The sequence below is a fragment of the Corapipo altera genome, unplaced genomic scaffold, assembly GCF_003945725.1.
Source record: "Corapipo altera isolate COAL_440 unplaced genomic scaffold, ASM394572v1 49, whole genome shotgun sequence".
Taxonomy (NCBI): domain Eukaryota; kingdom Metazoa; phylum Chordata; class Aves; order Passeriformes; family Pipridae; genus Corapipo; species Corapipo altera.
In genome coordinates this window covers 7,158,667-7,180,838 of record NW_020884879.1, presented here as the reverse complement: position 1 = coordinate 7,180,838, position 22,172 = coordinate 7,158,667, and the positions used below count along the sequence as shown (strand labels likewise).

General features: G+C 41.0%; 1 long non-coding RNA gene across 1 annotated transcript; it reads right to left on the bottom strand.

Annotated features, from left to right (window-relative positions):
* Positions 1–4,799: 4,799 nt before the first annotated feature.
* On the bottom strand, positions 4,800–15,413 carry LOC113945106. The gene is made up of 4 exons (XR_003526942.1): positions 15,313–15,413; positions 14,141–14,268; positions 6,265–6,395; positions 4,800–5,168 (listed from the first exon to the last, which is right to left on the bottom strand). It is a non-coding gene; the product is annotated as an uncharacterized LOC113945106 (long non-coding RNA).
* Between the last annotated feature and the right edge of the window lie 6,759 nt (positions 15,414–22,172).

Below are 22,172 nucleotides of genomic sequence, written 5' to 3'. Positions count from 1 at the left end.
GTCACATGCAGGTCAGTCTCTACTGGCATGAAAACCTGCAGAAAGTATATGTCATTCTTGCCATCCTGATGAATAAGAGAAAGTATCCAATCTATCCACACAGGATTATGAAAACCAGCCATACTGTGAACTTGTTACAGTTAGATCAGAAACATGGTCTTGAAAGTCCTCATACCTAACTGCAAATAAGGAACCAAGAAGACTGATGATGTTTACAGAATGGTTCATAATCAACATATAGAGAAAAGATCTGTGAAAGATAGCTTTTTAAAATACGTAAAATAATGAATGTGAACAAATTATGATTAGCGTATACATATCTTGATTTTATTGTATGCCTGCCAATAAAAGATAATACATCAACTTTGTTCTGAACTATTTGCTCAGACGTACTATGAGGTGAGCAGCTCTGCTGCCAAATACCAAATTCTTCTTTGCAGGGTCAGTTAACCGGGTACAATATGGCACTGATGGAAATGCATTGCTCCTGGATCCGGAGTCATTACTGCTGTCTCTTTACTCCATACCTGCAGTGCCCATATACCCTGACCTCTCTGCATTTCCCCTTCCCAACAAAAAGGTCTTCCAGACTGATCTAAGAAATAAATTTAATCTTCTGACAGCCTCCAGCTCTCCAAAGAGACGACTCCTGTAGGTGTCTAAGACAGACAGATGTGTGGGAGGGGGTTAGGTAAATAAGTTCCAAATGAGATCCCACAAACTGTGGCTCAGGACTACTGAAGCATTGTTTTTGATTGCCACTTTATTACCTCCTTTATTGCCTCTCAGATAGATTGCAGAGAGCATGGCATGCCAAGAGTGAAGAATGAGCCTCCCTGTCCTAGTAAAATCATGGGCTTCTTCCAACTAGAAATCCTAACCCTGATCTCTTTTTATATAAATAAAAGTCAGATCAGGTCTTGTACTGTAGCAATTTCTTACAATGTCATTTTGAAAGTGCTCTGCTGCAAACCTCTCTGCAAATGAAAACAATCCGTCTTCCCAAGGCATCCAGCAGAGTGTATAACTTTTCAGACAAGGTGGGAGTGGGTGATGGTGAAATGAAGATGGAACAGGGTGGCACAGTACACCAGGACTTCATGAGATCTGTTTTCTGCATACTGACCCTCACTAATGAGAAAAAAGCTCTGTTGTGTCTTAAACATCCTGAAATCACAGACAAAAAAAATTAGCTGATAATGGCTGCCAGCAGTGCTTCTTTTCTGTCTCTGTACCTCCACGCTAAGCAGTGAGTGCCAGGCTTCAGTAGCATATATAACATGGACTAATGACACAGAGGCACCCAACCAGCTCAGCAGCAAATCTGCTAACCTGCTGCTTTTGGTGTTCTGCTATAATGATAAAATCCCAAGCACACAGAGTAGGGCAGTAATGTTTTATGTTGCAAGATACTGCTGTCATAAGGTTTCCCAGGTAAAAAATAGCTGAAAGGCATTAAAAGTGGAGAGAGTCACAGGATGAACAGTTTTCATGCTTAACTGAGCCAGACCTGATGCTGAGGTTCTAGACAGCCCTAGTGAAAAAAAATTGTTTTGTCTTGATTTTAGTAATACGGGCAAACTGAAAAGCTGCCGCCTTTTCCCCACAGCTATTCTGTTTTACTTTTTACCCACCTTCACCATACACCATCATTTTAATATAATATATTTAACCAATGTATAGTACTATAAAATGCCAAGAATGTTACAAATAAATAAATATAAATAAATAAATAAATAAGCCAAAACAAACAAAACAAAAAAACCCATCAATCACATCTCTATACACCTTATGTCACCTGGGCATCACTGTGCTGAGAAGCATTTCTATCACACAAGCTAAACCAGTGAGTCCAGCTGCCCTAATGACGTCAGTATTGGGGCTTCACTGTATAACTCACTCACTGCCCCAGAAATCTCCATCACCACCAAAACACAACCACTGCTGGACTGAAAGTCAGTGACTGACTCATGTCTTGCTGCACAATGGTTACTGTGGGACATAATTATAGTCAAGAACTCTGCAACAAACCACTTCACTTAGGAAAAAAGCATAGTGGTGTCTTTAATGTCCACACAGAGCAGATGGGCACTGGGAGTTGGGCCCGGCAAGGTTGACTAAGCACATTGATAAGGCTGTGAGCCACGCCATGAAGCTTCCTGGCACAGTGTGGGCAGAAAGTATGACAGTGAGTTGTGAGGAGCTGAATTCACACTTTGAGCATGGCCCCCTGGTACTGCGAGCCTGTAGGTACAACTGTAATTCACACTCACTTGGAAGCCCCTTTCCCTTTGCCAAACTGGTAACAGTATAAATAGGACTCAGGATACAGTGCTTGAAAGAATGAACCATTGTTTTTCTTAAGGCCATGTTTTAAAAAAAAGAAATAATAATCCCCCTATGCTTTTCTCCTGCGCTTTGCATGCTAGTCAGAATGCACTTTCCTGGGAAATGCATTATAATAACAGGCAATGTTTAGCATCACATTTGAAGTGAGCACATCCCAGTGATTAAAATCCAGGCAACAGAAATAAACACATCAGCAGGACATGCTGCACAGTACTGAATTGGGACTTCTTTGTTTTATGACTTTCTTGAACCTTAAATACTGTGTGAGAAAAACATTGTTCAAAGTTAACCATCTGTATTTGGTTTCTTTTGAATGCATTACAGTCACCAGTAAACATTTTAAGCCTAAAATCAGAAAACCTGCTTGTACTTGTGGGAGACTAATTGTGACAGTAAAAGGTGGCTTTGTAGCAATAGAATTGTTATATTTCTTTTTTTAAGTGAATTTATTAGAAATTTGTTGGTTTTAAATGGAGCTACTCCATGTTGAAGTGGCACAGTTCATTATGTTAAGCAGAGAGAGAAACAATTCCCTGTAAACAGTTTTCTAGATATCGATATCCCACTTCAAAGTGGGAGGAAAGTTTTAAATTATTGCAATTTTCAAAGCTGAAGACATGAGGCAAAGAAAAAAGCCCTGGAGTTCAAGGTCAGCATTTTGCTTTGACAATTTCAAAACATATCTTTTCAATGCAACTTCTTAAATATGCTATTAAGTTTAATTTTCAAAACAAAAAGTAATTTCGAATGAGAAAGCCATTCAGTTAGAAATTACCAAAACATTCTGACAGTTCCAAAATTTTATTTCCACCATAGTTTTCAAGTCAAGATATTTGTGAAAGCCAACCCTTTCCCACAAACAGTCTCAATTTCTGTGAATCAGCATGTTCTGTCTCTGAAGACTTTATTACCATCATGACACAAAGGCTTCCACCTCACAAGACCTCTTCTCCAAGAGCCTGTTACTCTCCACCCTCCTGGGAGCTGTCACTGCAGCAAGAGCACTGGGTTTGGCTTCTTTCTCTCACTGAGAGACGACATTCTGTTGCCAGCTGCAGTTCTCAGCAGAAGCCTTATGTCTGCTCAATTCTGCTATCTTTCCAGGCAAATGACAGAAAATAACAGGAAGAACACAGGGTATGAAAAACTCTGCACCTGCAAGCATTGCCTCATACCTACCTCTTGGATAAAGCTTCAGATCCTTAGAAAGATCACCTGGAGAAGATGACCATGAAGAGGAAGAAACTAGCCATTCCACCCACAGCTCCTTGAAATCTCACAGCCCCTGTACAGATGTACAGCAGTAGCCATCAGGAGACGTGGTGGTATCAGAATTACGTGTTAATCATCCACACTGAAAAGCACTGAAATGGTCTTGCTCATCATTTGTCCCTCCTCACTGAAAAATGCAACTCTGGCTTCCAACTCACCCTCTGGGCCTCTCTGGCCAAGCCCATGGTCACAAATGTCTGTTACCCCAGACACATCACCTCAAGTCTCCCCAGCCTTAGCCTCAGCACAGACCCCTCGGCAGTCCAGCTTACAGCACTCCAGGGATCCTCTCATTCTCTCAGTTCCCTGTTCCCCATACCAGAGTTAGCAGCTGCTCTCATTGCTCTTGAGGTTTACTCATGGAAATCCCAGTCCAGGCACAGGGGCTGGAAAAAACTGACTTGATCCAGGACAAGACTTCCTGCTCCACTCATTAGATGTACTTGGGTGCTGAACTATCTGGTTTGACCCATCAGCATCATTCTGTAGTCTTACTAGGTTAACCAACTGAGGCCATACACAGCAAAAAAGCAAGCACGAGATACAGACAACTCCATGCCCAAATAGGATAAAATCAAACTTGGTTTCTAAACTGTATGCAGAAAGACTGTCCATACCATCCCACTCTTCCTTTCTGTAGCACTGTCAGCATCAGGGGCTTTCTGTGCCTCCTGGATGATTAAAGACATCCAACCTTTGGCCTCATGCCTTATAGCTCCACCCAAGGCATGCTGTAATTCCCTAGAAATGCACTGTTTGTCATGTTTTATTATTTAATTACATTCTGGCTTTATTTTTTATGATACGTGTCTGTTTCTTGACTATCTACATGTGAATTTTTATGCTCTTGAAGGCAAGACTGTGAACACAGATGCCCTGCAAACCCCACCGATACCAGAACTGCTGTGCTCACCACCTGTCCTCTTCTATTTGCCTGTGAAGCACGGCCCTACCAATTAGCACAGTGCCAGCAGCAAAGTCTACATTGTTCGGATCTCAGAGTGGACAACTTCATCATTACACATTATATTTCCCCAGACTCCCAATTATCCTTTACAACACCCTGGTAATTCCTTAAATAAACAGAAGTGACCAACAGAAGCAAATGAGCATTTATTGGAAAAAATTATCAAATAGGGAGGTATTTTCTTTGTAGATTTTTATTCAAAGAAGTGACAACAGCAGACACCAAAAAGAACGAATGAACAACACACCTAGGATGTTGATCAGAACAAGGAGAGGGGGGAAAAAAGAAGAAAGGTGAGTTATTTTGTCAGTCCTTGCCAGGTCTAGACATGAATGTTGTGCTTTTCAGAAGTGTACAGTCCTTAGGATGGAAGACAAGCAAATCAGCTTGATGTAGCTTCATTGCTCAGGGGTTGGCCTAGCTCAGTACATGCAGAAATCTGCGGTAGTACTGATAGCTGACAAGCTATCCAGCTTGTTGAGAGAGAATAATTATTTCCATATCTCAATTCTCAAAGTAATTATTCACATGAATTCCCATGGAAGTTAGTTGAGCAAAAGTTCGAAGAATTTCCCCCAAACTAGGAAAATATCATAAGGTTATTTACAGTAAATTGCAAACTATAATTAAAGTTGGATGGTATGCTCTAGCATCACTCTCATTCTTACTAGCCACACTGATCTTATTCCCCTCTTTTTTTTTCTTCTAGTTTGAACATTTGCAAGAAATATAAGTCTTATCTAGCTGATAAATCCTTCCAAATAGGAAACTGCATATTTAGAAGTGCATAAGGAAGGAGGAATCTTACCTCCTTTCATTTTGCCCTTTCAGAGAAGGGAATTTGCCATTTGGAGCTAGCAAAGTCTTTTTGTTGCCTGTTTCTGGGTCCCAGTTGATCAGTATTTCCCAAAACACATCACTGCTGTTCGAGAGTTACATGTAGAGTTCAACAATAACAGAATTCTTTCAGTTTTGGCAGAGGTTGTCTCAGTTTGGAAACTTTCTCCCTCAGTTTGATGTCACTTACAACAGCCAAGATGGCCATCCAAAAAAGTAATGCTAAGTAAATAAAGTTACTGCAACTTCTGCTAAGGCAACAGACATCATTGTGCGTTTGCAAAATTTTTTGTAGTTCGGGGTTAATAAACAAGAGACGTTTCATTATATCTATATGCATACATAGATACATTGTATATATTTATTTAGTTTAACTGATGGATACTGTTAAGGATTAAATTCGTGTAACAGTCAGATCTGAAGCACAGGGCAGGCTTGTTGTCTTCATCGCTTCTGCCAGAGCCTATAGAACCTATGCTGACATTAAGAATGTAGTAATAATAATCTAGTCCTTTTGGCTAGCTCAAATCCTTCTGACTCTGAAATTGCCAAACATCAACCAGAATACTTTTGCGAGCCTGCAGAAAGAGATGCTGAAACAATAACTGAGAGGGTGTCTCTCCTATGTTAATTGTTAGCTCAAAGGACTGCCCCAGGACACTGAAAATGCCCATGTTGTTAAATATTTATTGCACAGGAAGGAGGGGGAGACATGACGCTCCCTCTTCAAATACCCAAAAGCATAGGAGTGAGAAAAGAAAGCTAAGATAACCATTAATAAAATTCTGGCTAATATGCATGACATTTGCACGAATGTTCCCCTTACAAGAAAACATTACCTTTGTTTTTCACCTTGTGTCTTCTTTATCTTTCATCCCTAATAAAAATTAACATTGAAATTCTCCGTCTTTAACAATTTGCACACGAAGTGTCATTTGTCGCAACTTCATTTTTAGAGTTAGCTTGTAACCTGTAACATAAAAGATTATTAAGCATCACTCCATACCATTACCTGTAATAAAACCTAGGAATGTTTGCCTGTTCAGTGGGTCATGGACAACTTTACACGCTAAGAGATACTGAAATGACTCCATAAGGATTGTGGGCTGCTTACTAGACTATTTTTGCAGCAGCCTGAAGTTTCTTGGTAGTTATGATATGACATATCAATCATGATTCTTTTTAAGTAGGAGTTTGTGAATCCCTTAGCTACAAGGGCTCGGAGAAGCAACTTACATTGTGATCTTGAAAAACTTAATTTTTGAGGGGAAAAGTTTCATTTAGACATTTTGATATTTTTATCACTCTTTGAGCCTTCTGTTTTTAAATGGAATTGGCTTCCTATGAAATCAGTCAATACTTAACTATGTAGTAATACTTATTTCATCTATTTACTTGGCCTATTAGAAAGAACAAGAAGTCTATCCTGTATTTAAACAAAGTCAGGGATGTTTTCTGTTTAGTTGTCTGTCCCCTTTCTATCCATTCCTATAATTTACTCATGTTTTTGACTAGCTGTGAGTTAAGTTTGCATAGACCTGCCTGCAACTATTTCAAGGTGCCTTCCCTGAACAGCAACAGCTAATGTGGAGTCTTAGCACTGAATAACATACAGTCTTGGCTGGTTTTTCTTCCCAGATGGATTATTTTGCATTTATTAACATAGAATTTAATCTGCCACTTTATCGTTCAGTCTTTAGGTGTTATGACCTTTTTTCTACTGCCCTGTAAAGGCCCATCCTTCTTGATTATGCCTACCTTGTCCTTCATCCTCTCATAAATACACTGATAGGCCCATATATGCAGACTAACCTTGTAAGACCTTAATGGAAAAATTCCTTTACTCTGCAAGTAAATTTTCACTTCTCACATTCTTCTCAGAAGGGAACTTTCCCACTTACTGAACATCACCATAATTTTATAAGATGATGACATTGGATTATGTTTCTCGGAGCACCACACAACATCCAACTGCCCTATATTGACTCCTTCAGAAAAACTGGTAGAATAGCGAGGCAGGGCTACAAAACCACAGTGGCAATATTTCATGATACATATCCCTGTGCCTCCTCACATATCTTTATTACTTAGCTTCTAAAAGTCTGCCTACCACAAAGTCAGACACTCTAGACCGGCAACAAAACAGCCACTTTCCACCTTCAAACATCTAGGACACATACTCCAGTTAACATTTTGGCAATTTAATATTTGTGTCATTTAAACTACCCAGTAAGCAGCACTTGTCCTTAGAATTTCATAAAAATTATGCTATACTTAGCCTAAAACTATTCTGCCTCAATTTGAATGTATTTCCTTCCCTCACCTCCTGAAAAAAAAAAAAGTTGCAGCAGCTGTAAGCTCCTCCATACTATCAGTACACTGCTATCATATTTCTTTGATATTATACAGATATACCAGTCATGTTTCAACTTCTAATGATAGAAAAGTGAATTTATTTACTTTTCCTTCACAATTTTCTTCAAAATCTTTTTGGTGTACCTTACTGTGTTTTGACATGTATCTTGTGAAACTTAATTCTCCTTTGTTTGCTCCTTATTTGCAATTACTTCCACATATTCAGTTATGCCTTTTTATTTCTTTTATTCTTTTTTAGTCTTTTTAGAAGTTAATTTTTGGAGAGAAAAAGCACACTATCTATCAAAAAGACCCTAAATCCACCCCTTATATGGCACTTTAAGAAATTTAACGTCTTGGCTGTTTTAATTTTCCTTCTGAGAGGCTTCCTCAGTTTTGTCTAACACCTCTGTGGCTCTTTCACTCTCACAAGAATCCTAAGCTTCAGTACATGGCAATTGCTACTGCACTAACTCTTTGACAGTTACCTTCTGAGTCATATCTGGCACAGGAACTCAGGCATAAACTGTAAGCTGTTTCTCCTCCTATTTGTTCTGTGGCCATTTACTGTAAAATTTCACTTGTGGTTTAACAAAAAAAAAGTTCTGTCTTACACACCCATATGATGTTTACAGTTAAATTATCACTGATTTTTTACTCTCTCTTATGATTCACATACATTTTTAGTTATCCAACCAAGTGATCAATATTGTAACTACACCACTATAATATTCCTTCTAATTGGAATTCAAACCACAGGCACATTGTGGTACAGTTAATTTATTTAGTTTGTTTGAAAATGAATTTCAGTGTATCAAGCCACTTACCCACCAGCAAAGCTATTCTGTTACTCCTCTATGTTTTCTATTCCAGTATTACAGCTACTTTTGTTCCTTCTGTTGATGCACATATATGAATATAATTTCTGAGCTTCTAAGTATGCCCAACACCAACAGGGTGCTTCTAGAGGGCTAAATAAATTTAGGGCACCTCATTGTAGCTGGTGAAGGTCAGTGTGCCAGCTCTGACTACACTCCATAGAAGCAAGAGACGTCAGGTCTAGTCCTGCAGCTATCACAGTAGTACCAGCTAGGATGATGCCAGGTGCTTCCCATGCGGAAGAGAAGGCAATTTCACAAGCAAAATCCCACATTAAAATCACGGCCATCATTCAGGAGATCCATTATTCCTGCTTCCTGAACAGACAGTGCAAGAGAAGAAAGGGTAAAGTCTTTGATTTCTGCATAGCAAGGCCTGAGGTCAGGACTTGGACTATTTGAAGAAAAGAGAGGGAAGGCACTTCCCTCTCCTATCCTACAACCTAAGCAAAGTCTCTCAACACTAACTAGCACACTTTAACAATTATAAGTCATTAATAAGGCTGTTTTTCCCGAAGAGAGCCTACCTCTTCAGTTAAGAATGAAATATGGCAAAAGTACCATACAGTTTAAACATTTATCACTCTTGTCAAGATACAGCCCATTTTTGGCCTATTTTGACAGAAAAGTCAGGAGGTATTGGTCACTTAAAAGAAGCAACTTTCCTTCTTCCTTACTGGTTTCCTCTGGTAGGACCTAGAAATTCAACAGAAATCACCATCTCCATTTGGACCAGTTTCCCAATCACACAGACTGTAATGTCTGGTTGATTTACAGCTCATATCTTTTATATATATTGTTTTAAAGACTTCCTTATAGATAGTCTACTATATACTTTAGCAATTTTCCAATAATTACTTACCCTTGTATAATTTATTTTTCAGTTTATTCCCAGGTTAAACCTGATTAGCTTTAAACGTCCAGTACCTCTTTCCCAAAGATCCGTGAAGTATTACCTACTTTTGCTCAGACCCATACTTTGAAAATTGAGATCAAGCCACTTTTAGTCTTCCTTTTTTTTTTCCCACACAAACCAAGTCATGATGCTCTCCTGCTACTGCATTGACAACAAGTGAGAAGCTAAAAGAAACCAGAGCAGAATCAGAGTGGGAGTGAAGATGAATACTGATAATGCCAATGTTGATTTTCTCTTGCTTCCCTGGAGCAACTACTGTCCCAGTGTCCCATGACGCTGTGAGATGTGGAACACAACCAAACCCTCCAGCCACTTCACTAAGTCCTCTAGGTATCAAAGCCAAAAACAACATCATGGGTGTGTCAACTTCATTAGTGATGATTAAAAACGATCACACAATTGAAGCTTTTGCATGGATCAGCAAAAGACTACTCGACGACTTAAATCCAAATCAAAAACATCTTGTTTTACTGTTTGGCTATTAATAATTGCTTATGTGATTACACAAGTGAAGGTAGCATTTAAAAAATACAAACAGGATAAGATCTGTTCTTTGCAGTGGAATGTAATTTTAGCAAAACACCTGCAAAACAGACATGCTTCTGGATTCAGGGAAACTAGTAAGGAACCCGGCAACTTCATGGAGCAATTCTGAATATAAAACCAAACGCAGGATCTCATTTCCCCCAGTCCTACAGCACATGCATTATGTGGACATGTGAACAGGATATCTCCACATTCTATCATTTGAATAAAGAAGGCACCTCTCGTCTGCTGAAACACCACAAAAGAAAACAAAATCTAGTAGACTTTTTTGACTCTGTCCCAAATACCCTTCTATGCCTCCATCTCTGGGCTCTGAAGAGTGGGCACGGACTTTGCAGTCTCCCTTTACCACTCTTATCACCATGTGAGTAGTCCAATGAGACTTCAGTAACACAGCAGATTCAAAGAGCGGTTCTGGAGGACCTGGCTGGTGATTTTGGCATACAATTTCAGACTGTAACTGTCCAACAGACATCATGCACTCAATATGGCAAAACCAAGAGCTGATTCCAGGAGACCACCTGTTGAAGTCACTGAGGGTTTTCTCCAAAGTAAGGACTAAATAGGAACTGCAAGATCAACCCAAGGTGCAAAAAAAAAAAATATTAAACTCAGAAGAAACTGATGACTATGCAATCTGTAGATTTGGGGGGAAAAAGTAAAATAAAAGTGGCAGGAAGTGTTTCAAAGAATAAGCAAAATGACAGAAAGGTGCTACAATAAACAAAATAAGCTTAAGCATGTTCCCAGTAGCAAAAATGTGTTTCCTTTTCTATCAGTCATGCTACAGCCACCAACAAAACAAAGCATATAAAATGTAATATAAGATCTGTACTGATTTATTTCTTTGATTTGTTATTTTTTAGAAAATAGCCATCCACAAATAAACCCCAATCAAGTCTGCTATTGCTCTTCAGCAGCAGGAGGGCGGACTGTAGGACTGGGAGTTCTTCAGATGTTATTTCCCTGCAATGCCGGTGGTCTTAGGTTCCTGGCCTTTTTAAACTCTTTGTGCAAGCCAGACCAGCATAACAGAGACTGGGAAGAATTAACATCATTGCAATAGTAACAGTCCAGAGCATTATTAGCTACACTTCAAGAAATGGATCTTACTTCCAAGTTACATTGAAATATAAAAATATTTCAGTTTAAACAAAAATCAGCAGTCACCATAAGGCATACTGGTGTTTGCAAAAACTACAAACTCTATTAAAAAAATAACATATAAGATCATGAAATTTAGCTAAGGAAAAAAAACATAACCAGGGCTTGTGAAAACCCTCTTTAAGAACAACATCTAATTTACAGAGCACAGAGATACAACATTTATCTGTTAACTAGCTACTCATGAAAGCTTAATTCTGCTTGACTTCTGCATATATAATTCCCACCAACAATAATGGAGAGCTGTTAGTACATATTGAGAGGACAGTATTGCAAATAAAATATTGATACAAATGTTCTGTTTTCTAATAATTTCTGCCCTCAAGAAACAAAGTTTTATGAAATTCTTTAATTGACTATATTCATTCTTGTATGGTGGATTTTAAGGACAGCAAAAATATAAAACTAAGGAAATCAAATTCTTGAACATAAACCATGTGTGCCAAGGTTGTAAGAATGATATAAAAGATAACCACTTTATACCAATGCCTTACAGTATCACCATAACTTCAGAGCCATCATTTGCTTCTAAGTGCATGCTTCTTTCTAACAATACATGCAAGTTGTGCTGAAGCAGCACTGCTTATCTTGTTATATGCACTCTGTGACTCTAAAACTGTCATTTTATCTTGATTAAAACATAACATAAGAAAAATTTATTTTCACACTCTGCACTCCTAGACCTAAAATGATGTGCACTGAAATAGGGATGTGCTTTATTGCTTCTACATGCACCAATGTCTTCGAAAAAAAGATTAATGAATATTGAAATTATATCTCAAATTCTTGGTATCCCAAACTGTAACTTCCTTCTCTGCATTGAACAGGTTTATGTTTTAGGCAGATGGGATTTTGTTTTTTCTATTTCAATTCATGAAAACTGCGTATTTCACCAGGTCTTCAGGTCTTAGACAAAGATTTGTTAAAATGTCAGTGATTTAATGTTATTAATTATTCAGAAGTATTTTAATGAAATTTCATTTAAGTGATTACTGTTAGAAACTAATAATCTGACATTTATCTCATTTAAGCTGCAGTTCAAAATTAAACATCAGCTCACTAATAATAACCATAATTTACCCAATGCTCATGTTTTCAAAGGCTATTTAGAGGACATTTCATATGGCCCAAACAGATATGGTTTGATTTTGTCACCTGGTTCAGACAGTGTCAGTAACTGATCCACATTTGGGGTTAGACCACTCAGAAATGCACCAGCAAGCCTTCTCAGAATTTTTCTGCTATCCTCATCCTACATAAACATCCTAATCATGATATACTATGACTAAAAGCTAGACATTACTGAATTATTTTCTGCCCAAAAATAGATGACAGACTAATAGTTAATGCACACTTAAGTCCTCTCTAAATCAATGCCTGTTTTTAACACAGATTTCTATAGTCAAACTGAGGATCATTCTTTATGTCTGTGGAAACGTTTTGTCCATCCACTGTAGGGAGAGTACAGACAACTAAGATAAAACAGAAAATAGTGAACTCCCCTGTGTGTGGAAGTTGGGAGAACAAAAATTGCATAAGGCCATATCGAATTGCTGTCAGCCAGAAAACATTGCTGAATCTGGATATGTGTACACTACTTTCTCCAAATAAGGAAGTTTCCTCAAAAGGGAGGTTAAGCAGCAAAGGCAGAAAGCTGATACAGGAATCCTCTGGTCTTCTGTTACATCATCAGTGCCAGAAAAAGGGCTTCGCAACTGTCCTGTCAGGAGTATGAATGAACAATATCTATACAGTCACTAGAAGTGAGACGAGCCACAGAAGTGTCAGCATAGTAAGACAGATTCAGTGGAAAGCTTTATTTTCATCATTTTCCTCAAAAAATTCAGGCTTTTGGAAAGTTTCTCAGGTTTTGCTTCTTTTAAACACAAACATGCATCTCAGAACTGCCTGTTTCTCTGATAATAAGAAACCAGTGAGTTCAGACAACTTCAAATACACTATTTTAGTGATCATCTGCATCAAAGCAGGTAAAACCATAGAATGATAGAATATCCTGAGTTGGAAGAGATCCACAGGGATCATGGAAGTCCAATGCCTGTGCTTGCATGGGACAACTCCAAGAATCACACCATGTGCCTGAGAGCGTTGTCCAAACACTTCTTGAACTCTGGCAGGTTTGGTGCCATGACCACTTCCCTGGGGAGCCTGTCCCAGGGCCCAACCACCCTCTGAGAGAAAAACCTTTTCCTAATATCCAGCCTAAACCTCCTGACACAGTTTCATGCCATTCCCTTAGGTCCTGTCACTGATCACCAGAGAGAAGAGATCAGTGCCTGCCCCTCCACTTCCCCTTGTGAGGAAGCTGTAGAGTGCTGTGAGGTCTCCCCTCAGTCTCCTCTTCTCCAGGTTGAACAGACCAAGTGATCTCAGCTACTTCTCATGTGGCTTCCCCTCTAGACCCTTCACCATCCTCGTTGCCCTCCTTTGGACAGTCTCCAATAGTTTTATATCTTTTCTTATATTTTGGTGCCCCAAACTGCACACAATATTTCAGGTGAGGCTGCACCAGTGCAGAGCAAAACGGGACAATCACCTCCCTCGACCAGCTGACGATGCTTTGCCTGATGCCCCCCAGGACACAGTTGGCCCTCCTGGCTGCCAGGACTCATATTGGCCAACTTGCTATTGGCCAGGACCCCAAGGTCCCTTTCCATGGCTCTGCTTTCTAGAACCTCATTCACCAGACTGTATGTGCATTCAAGGTTGCCTCGACCCAAGTAAAAAATTCAGCACTTGTTTTTGTTAAACTTCATACTGCTGATGATTATGGAGCCCTCTGGGCTAAACTTATTAGATATTATTTTTTTAAATACATATAAATAATGTTACTCTTACCTTGTCCTCCCCAGTGACTGTTCTAATCATTTCTTGGTCAGATAGCTAATACCAGGTTCCAGTCCCCCAAGGGATGGGACCACCTTTCAGTTTTTCGTTCACTCAGTGTTTACACCACAGAAAATGCACTAGAAATAACAATAAAAATTTCATTAAAATCATCTTCCATATTCCTAAACCACCTCAAGGGGGAAAATACTAAAAATATTGAAATTCAGCATCAGACAAATGACATGCTTTCTTGTTCATATGCAAAGGTTCAGTAGCTCTCTAAAAAAAATGCATCTGACAGAGGTCCAAAGCACCAGCAGAACCACCACAAAACACACCAATCTGCCAAAGTCCTTGCAGAAGACATGAAAGCAAGAAGCTTCCTGTTCTGCTTTTTGTAGTCAAACTTTCTCCTCCTCACTCTTCTAGATAGCCGGAGCTTGTTTTTTTCTGGATTACAACTGGTGAGACATGGCAGATCTCCCTGAGCTGCCCTGCTCGCTGCAGCTGGGGAGCAGCCCTGTGACTTAGTGGGCTGTTTGAGAGCTCACCCACGGACCAAGGTCTCCTGGGCAGCTCGCCCCTGCCAGTTCTCCAGACGGGCTGCTAAGGCCAGCAGGGCAGACCACACAGGCTGCTGCAAGCACTGCCACAGCAAACGTCGCCACTCTTGCAACACACCAGATTCCCATGCTTGGGGAGTTGCTGGTGTAAATAGGCAGTTGCTTTTCATCCTTAGACCCTACCTCGGCAAAACATTTGTTATACATAAAGGAGTGCACACTTAAATACACTGCTGCAAAGCAACACATTAAAGATTTTCTCAGTCAAAGATTTACTTAGAAGTAGGTTAAAGTTTCAAGCTTTTTGATACTTTTTTTTTTTTCTGGAAAGATTAAAACTCAGAAAAGAGTGAAAGCACCACAGGGGAAAAAAGATCCATAAAAATGCTCATAACCAGAATCTTGCAGTAATTATTTCAATATTGATTGAAATACTTCACTGCATATTGGGAATTGATGTGAATAAGCAGTTGGTCCAGTAAGCTTGTCCACCTAAACTGAGCTTTAATTTGTGAAAAATTTAGCCTTCAGGATGAAGACTCTAAAAAGCCCTGGCTATTCTGCAGCCTCACAATAACTTAGCTCTTCATCTTTCCAAAGTAGTCCTTGAACTCCTACCTGGTTATTTTGCAGACTTAAAATAACATAGCTCTTGATCTGCCCCAAGTGCTCCTTGAACAGCTTGGGTGAGCTGAAGGCAAGCTTCTTCATTGTTCTTTACTCCTGTCAATTGTAAAAGGAGACAAAAATCAAAATACTGATGTTACTTAACAATTTATGGTTTTATGTATCATGGACTTGAAAGTATCTTGTATTTGCTATATGAGCTCTTTCATTCTTATGTGTTTGTCTTATCATACACCACACACCATTTTATGCCTACAACTGCACATGGAATCCACAAACATCATAAACCATTACTCTTTGTCTGCAAACTGATGTGTGCCAACTACAGCGTATAAGATAATGAAACACTTCACATATTATTGGCAAAGTATATGAGCTGTTAAATATGGGACCTCACAGTCTTACAGCCAAACACCTGGCAATGTTGAAATGAATTCCACAGGTTTGGTAAAAGCTCATTTTTTGTCACTTATTCCATGTCTACTCGGAGGAATTTGGTTGCATAAAAGTCAAATATTTATGGTTCAGTGCCTGGGGAGGAGCATCTTTCCCATCAACCTCTCCAAATAAATAGCAATCCAGAGAGCATTTTTAACATTCGGCCAAAATAAGCCTTCCTTGGAGGCTGAAAAGGTTTGGCAAGAATGGCATCCCACAACCAGCATTTTCTCTCCTGTTTTTGCCCAGTCACTGAACTCAACTTGAATCAGCAGAATATAATGAAAAAGGTCTTTCCAAATGCCTTCTGTTCAAGGGAAGACAGGAAGCTCTGTCATCATTGAACCTGCTCATTGCTTCCTCTCTTCAGTCTGAGAAGTTCAGACAGCCTGGATGAGTCACAGAGAACTTAAAGATGACTTCTGTGGTATTCAGCCAAATAAATCCCAAATTCACATATGTGAAAAGCACCCTTTTTCCAAACCAAACATTTCCAAGTCTACGGTATATTTTTTGCACAGGTATTCTCACTCATAGCCTATTGTCACCCTGAAAGCAACACACATGTCCATGCTGGCAGAAAATAATTATCAGAGATCTCAGCTCATCTGCCATTACAGTTGCTTGTAGTGTTGTCCTGGAGATCCTCTTTTCACAGTTTTATGGTTCTGAGACATAACCTTGGACAGCATAATGCATCCTGTCAAAACTAATATCACTAAGTCTCTTAGAGATGGGACACTAATGGATAGGAGATGCATAGAAGAACTGAGTGGATCCATAGTGATCCAATGAACTCAATGCTCCTGCCTAATCTACTTGAGCTCTGCAGGAGGATAACATCCAGCACACTCTTGCGGGTTATTTAAAGGCCTACTAAGAGAATGAAAACATATAGCTAAGAAGGATTCAGTCAAGAAACCAGGAAAGTCAAGCAAAGATAAAAGTGTTCAGAAGCTCTTGCATCTAGAACATTGGTTAAGACATTGGATAATCCAAGTTATTCGCATCTGACAGCTGTTCGGTAGCCTACACAAAACGATGCAGTGGTTTCAGTCAGTTGGCAGACAGATGTTTACAGTGTAGCTGGAAAGCTCAGCAGAGAAGCCAAGCAGTTTTGCTAGGTTAACACACCAGCGATAATGGAAGAAAGCATCCAAGTCTGATACTGCTCACCCCGACTTGCCGTTCACGAGGTCAGTCCAGGTCGCAGCCAAGAAGCTGTGCAGGAAGTGCTTATGCTTCTGCTATCTGCTCTGATTGCAAATACAGGAGTCCAGACAATACAGCATTCCACACAGATGCTAAATTAGCAATCGTAAGCAATTTTTAAGTAATACAAGACTCTCATAAAAGAAGCTCCAACAACTACGTGTGACAGTTGTTTATATTCCTTTAGGCCCTAAACAATTTTGTCTTGCAGACTGACTCTGAAACATGAATAATCCCAAAATCTCAGTGGCCTTGGCCTCCTTGAGAGCCAGTCTTGAAGTGTGGACTAACTGCCCTCAACTTTTTCCCCAATGAATGCACACAGTCAGCTGGTTGACAAGGCACAGGGTTATGTTCTTCAAACTGTTTTTCTCCCCAAAATCATGCATGCAGTCAATGCATCCATTCTTTTGAGGAGAATGCTCAGGGAGGGAAAACTGAAACACACAGGGTTCCAAAGGGCAACACAGGCAATTGCTATTGAAATTCAACATCCAAATTACTTTCCTATTCTGTTCAAGGGCAGCTTGGTTTTGCTTTGTCTTTAAGAAATATCATTTGAAAATGCCTGTAATGAACAGAGCACTAGGTTTCAGTCACTGGCACCTATCCTTCTGTCACCACAAGATGACCCTTGTGCTGGTCACTCTGCATTCCCTGAAGAAGACTGATGAATCTCAGCCAGTGCCAGGGCCCTGAGTGCTTGAATTTAGTGGCCTCATCCAGCCTCACCAGAGGCCACCTCTGACCCTGCCCATGGCCCAGGAGGCCCATTTCACCCAAACCCACTCCCCCATCATCACAAAGATGATGAGGGGTCTGGAGCATCTCTTATGAGGAGAGACGGCAAGAGCTGGGCCTGTTCTGTGTACAGAGGGGAAGACTAAGAGGGAATCTCATCAGCGCCTATAAATATCTCAAAGGCCAAGAGGATGGTACCAGACTCTTTTCAGTGGTGCCCAGTGACAGGAGGAGGAGCAATGGACATAAACTAAAACATAAGAAGTTTCATCTCAACATAAGGAACAACTTCTTTCCACTGAGGGTTGCAGAGCACTGGAAGTGGCTTCCCGGGGAGGTCATGGAGCCTCCCTCGCTAGAGACATTCAAAACCCACTTGGACGCGGTCCTGTGTAACCTGCTCGAGGAGATCCTGCCTTGGCAGGGGGCTTGGACTGGATGATCTCCAGGGGTGCCTTCCAACTTACAATTCTGTGAGTGGAGCTGGAGGGCGGCGCCGCCACAGCCGGGGGGCAGAGGCGGCGGGGAGGCCGCTCCGCCGAGCGCGGCGGCCCCGCCAAGGCGTTGGGCAGGGCGGCATCTGGCGGCCGCTGCCGGCGCTGCCGCTCCGGTCAGGCTCCGCCGGGTCCAAATTCGCCACGAAGCGTAACCTCGTCCTGTCCATTAACGGCGGACAATTAAGAGGTGGGAGCGCGGCGCGCGTTCCGGCTCAGGTGCCTTTTCCAAGCCGTGATCCGGCCGGCGGGCTCGGGTTTGCTGTTGCCTGCCTGCCTGCCCAGTGAACAGAACCACAGAATCGGTCAGGCTGAAAGCGACCACAGAGGGTCATCTGGTCCAACCTCCCTGCTCAGGCAGGGTCATCCTGGAGCACATTGCACAGGATTGCATCCAGATGGTTCTTGAATATCTCCAGTGAGGGAGACTCCACAATCGGTCACTCACACAATAAAGTTCTTCCTCATATTCAGGTGGAACTTCCTGTGCATCAGTTTCTGCCCATTGCCTCTTGACCTGTTGCTTGGCACCACAGAGGAAAGCCTGGCTCCATCTTCTTGGAGCACGCCCTTTAGATACTTCTATTCATTGATGAGTTAAGTCGCCCCACATACCCTCATTGTGAGCACCCCTGCAATCACCAAATACTACCACTGGCCCCCTAACAGATAGCTCTTCTGCTCCTGGTGAGCCGATCAAGTGTTAGAGAGAATAATTTGCTTGTTATGGGAAATTACAGCTGTTTAGCAGCCACGCAAGACACCTCTGGGTCACCAGCCATGCAGCAGCTTCAACAAGAAACGAGGCAGGTGCATAACAGGGCTCATAGGATGGAGAGTTGGGCCAGGAGGGAGGCATGGAGGATCCGCCACTGCGGAGAGGGACAGCTACAGAGCACCAGCAGCCAACCATGCTAGGGATCAGAGCAGATGCAGGATCTGAAATCCATGCTCTCAAGGAGTAACAGCACGTAATGTTTAACAACATCAAATGGTCATGACACAAGTTTGAAACCTCTTCTGAAGGAACAGCATCTCTACTAATCCAATTCCCATTCTGAACACACCAGGGCAGTGGTTCAAGGATGACTCGGAGGGAAGGCTGCCATTTCCTGACTCACCATTCCCATTTCCTGTAGCCTGGTCTTTCAAGTCTCCATCCCATCACCAGCTCCTGAAGTAAACCCTCTTATCATGTGAAGTGCAATGAAGTCACAGCCCCCCCCAGACTCTGTCTATCCATACTTTCCCTCGTCCATGTTTTTGTCTGGAAATTTGTTGCTCATACTGTTAACAAGAACATTTTTCTTACTAAGATCCAAGTAAAATTATTCATAAAAGGAATCAGGTTTGCCAGTAACTGCATGGATTGTGAGAGTTGATTAAATTATTTTGGACCTATGGATGCTCTCATGCTGTGAAAAGGCTTCCTATTAAGCTTTATTCATAAAAAAAAGTTGATAAGTCACCTGATAGCACTCCTCCTGTCAAAAATGCAAGTAGAATGAACACAGAGGTATTTAGTAAAGAAACCTCCCATTAACAACAGCAGATTTGAAATAGGGATGATACTCCCAAAAGTATTACTCACTATCTCAGTGATACAGTGCATGCTATATCTGCCTCCTCCAAAAAAGAATGGAAGAACAGACCTGAACAAGAACATACACCAAGACATTTCACAGTGATAACGGTCACAACCTCATAGCTATAATCTTAACCAATTAGCTGTGTCTGTTTTGGTCTGTTCAGGCAAACCTAATTAACAACTTCAAACAGCATTTTGCAAAATACCAGCTCTAATCTTAAACTATATAAATCACTAGGGAAAACTGCACTTTGCCCCTGATCTGCTATGTTTATTTCTGCAGAGACCTTTTACACTGAACTTCATTCAAGTGTACAAAAGCCTAATAAAATAGATGAAATTCACTTAGGTACATCTCACCCCCAGGAGGCTGTGAGCTTGCCTTGGGTAGCCTTAAGGAGATGTATTCTAAGTCCACTTTGGTTGGATCTGTGTAGTAATTACAAGTAGAATACACAGGGGAGGCAACCGCTCTGACCACACACCTGCAGTGCCTGGCAATGGAAATGCAGGTCCCTCTGTTCTAAAAGGAAAAACAGAAGCACTCAAAGCTTTGCAGAAGTCTGGAAAAATTACTTTGTAACAAGGAAAAACAAGGAGAGATCAAAAGTGATTCATTTTCTATGCTAATATCCTGGCTCTGAAAGTAAAGCAAGCAAAATTTCCTGACTTTCTGCAAACAAAACAATTGTCAAGCAAAACAGTCAGTAGCAAGGGTGAAGAAATAATGCCCAACAGGGGAGAGCAGGGGAGGAGAGGGGAGGGGAGAAGATGGGAGGGGAGGGGACAGCAATACAACTGCTTTGCACCTAATACACGACTAATAGGAACTAAAAAGGTGCTGCATGAGAGAGAAACAGAAATGCTCACAATACCAAAGAGAGAGCCACAAAGGAGCTATGAATTGATGACATATTAAGGCATCTGGCCTACAGCACCTAAGAATAGTTTTAGCAACCTTCTCCATGCACCTATCTGAGCAATATCCCAACTCCATGAGATGGTATGTGAGCACCAACCCTACACAATCATTTGGACTCAGGAAGAAAAGGCAGACAGAGAGGCCAAAATGGCCCTGCAGAGCTCTTTGACCTGGCCTCCATCTATGCCAGTATCTTGCTTTTCAGAGAAAGGGCTTTACGGTATTCAGATGGAGCCATAGGTCTTCTTCCTTTTGAGGTGCTCTCTAAACCCTTCTTCTGGCTTGCAAAGCTGTGGTCACCCCACTGGAGATCTCCCTAAGGGTGCTTGCAACCTTATTTTCCATCCCACACACTGGATGGACCCCATTTTCAACATTCAGTGTGGATCTCTTCTTTATTTTCTTTGGTCTTCCATCTCTGTTGCCACTAACATGCAAACAATTTAAGAAGAATTCTTTCTGGGTGAGGGAAGCAACATAACAAAGCAGGGAATAATAGATACAAAATGAGCTTCTGTGGCTGAGAAGGGTTCCATGTTGGGCAGACATAAAAACAGCAGCAAACAATTACAAAACCAATTAACCCGTACCAGAAAAATTACCAGGGACTAAATGAGAAACAAGATTCAGAGGTACAAAGCTCAGTTTGTCCTAAGAAAGCCAGTGAGGCTGTTGACAAGTAAGTTTATCATTCTGTGTCCCGCCAACCTCCTATTACAGCATCCAGCAACCATCAGCCCACCCAAGTCCTACTGTCAAAAGAGCTGTATGTTCTCACTGACAAATGTAAAGAGTTCTGGAAAAACATGTCCAAACCCCAAAGCCTCACACACAGCACCTTACAGTTTTTAACTGTTATAAAACCACCCTGAGTAATTTCCAAAATCACGGCCAGACCCTAATGAATTACTTTTCATAACAATGTTGTGGATGTTTCTGTTAACATGTTGAGCGTATAAATTTTAATTTCTTCATTTGGAGTTACTCTGTGCATAGACTTTATGTTCTTTTCAGGAGACAGCAGACAACAATGCGGCTGCACTCAGTCAGGGGGCATCTTCTGGAAGGAGAAGGAAATTGTGCTTTTCCAAGAGCAGTTGAGCAACTTTTCGGGGGAAAGGTTTCTGGAGTGCAGAACAAGTCTGACAGAGTGGTGAAATGCACAAGAAGTAGAAGAGCAGAAAGATGCAGAAAGAAGAACTCTGAGAGAGGCAGAGGAGATACACAACCAAGAGCCCAACCTGATATAAATACTTCTCTCAGGATGCTGAGAGGGGGTTGTGAAGACTTCCTTACAGTGCAGGAAGCCACTGAAAATTGTGGGCTGAGAAAAAGACCAGAACATAAGGACACATTGCTTAATAGTGGGAAAGGCAGAAATGGGTTAAATTTCCAGTGTCTCCAAATATCTTCCTTTTAAAAAGTTAATGGTTCTGGCTTATCCTCTAATGAAATC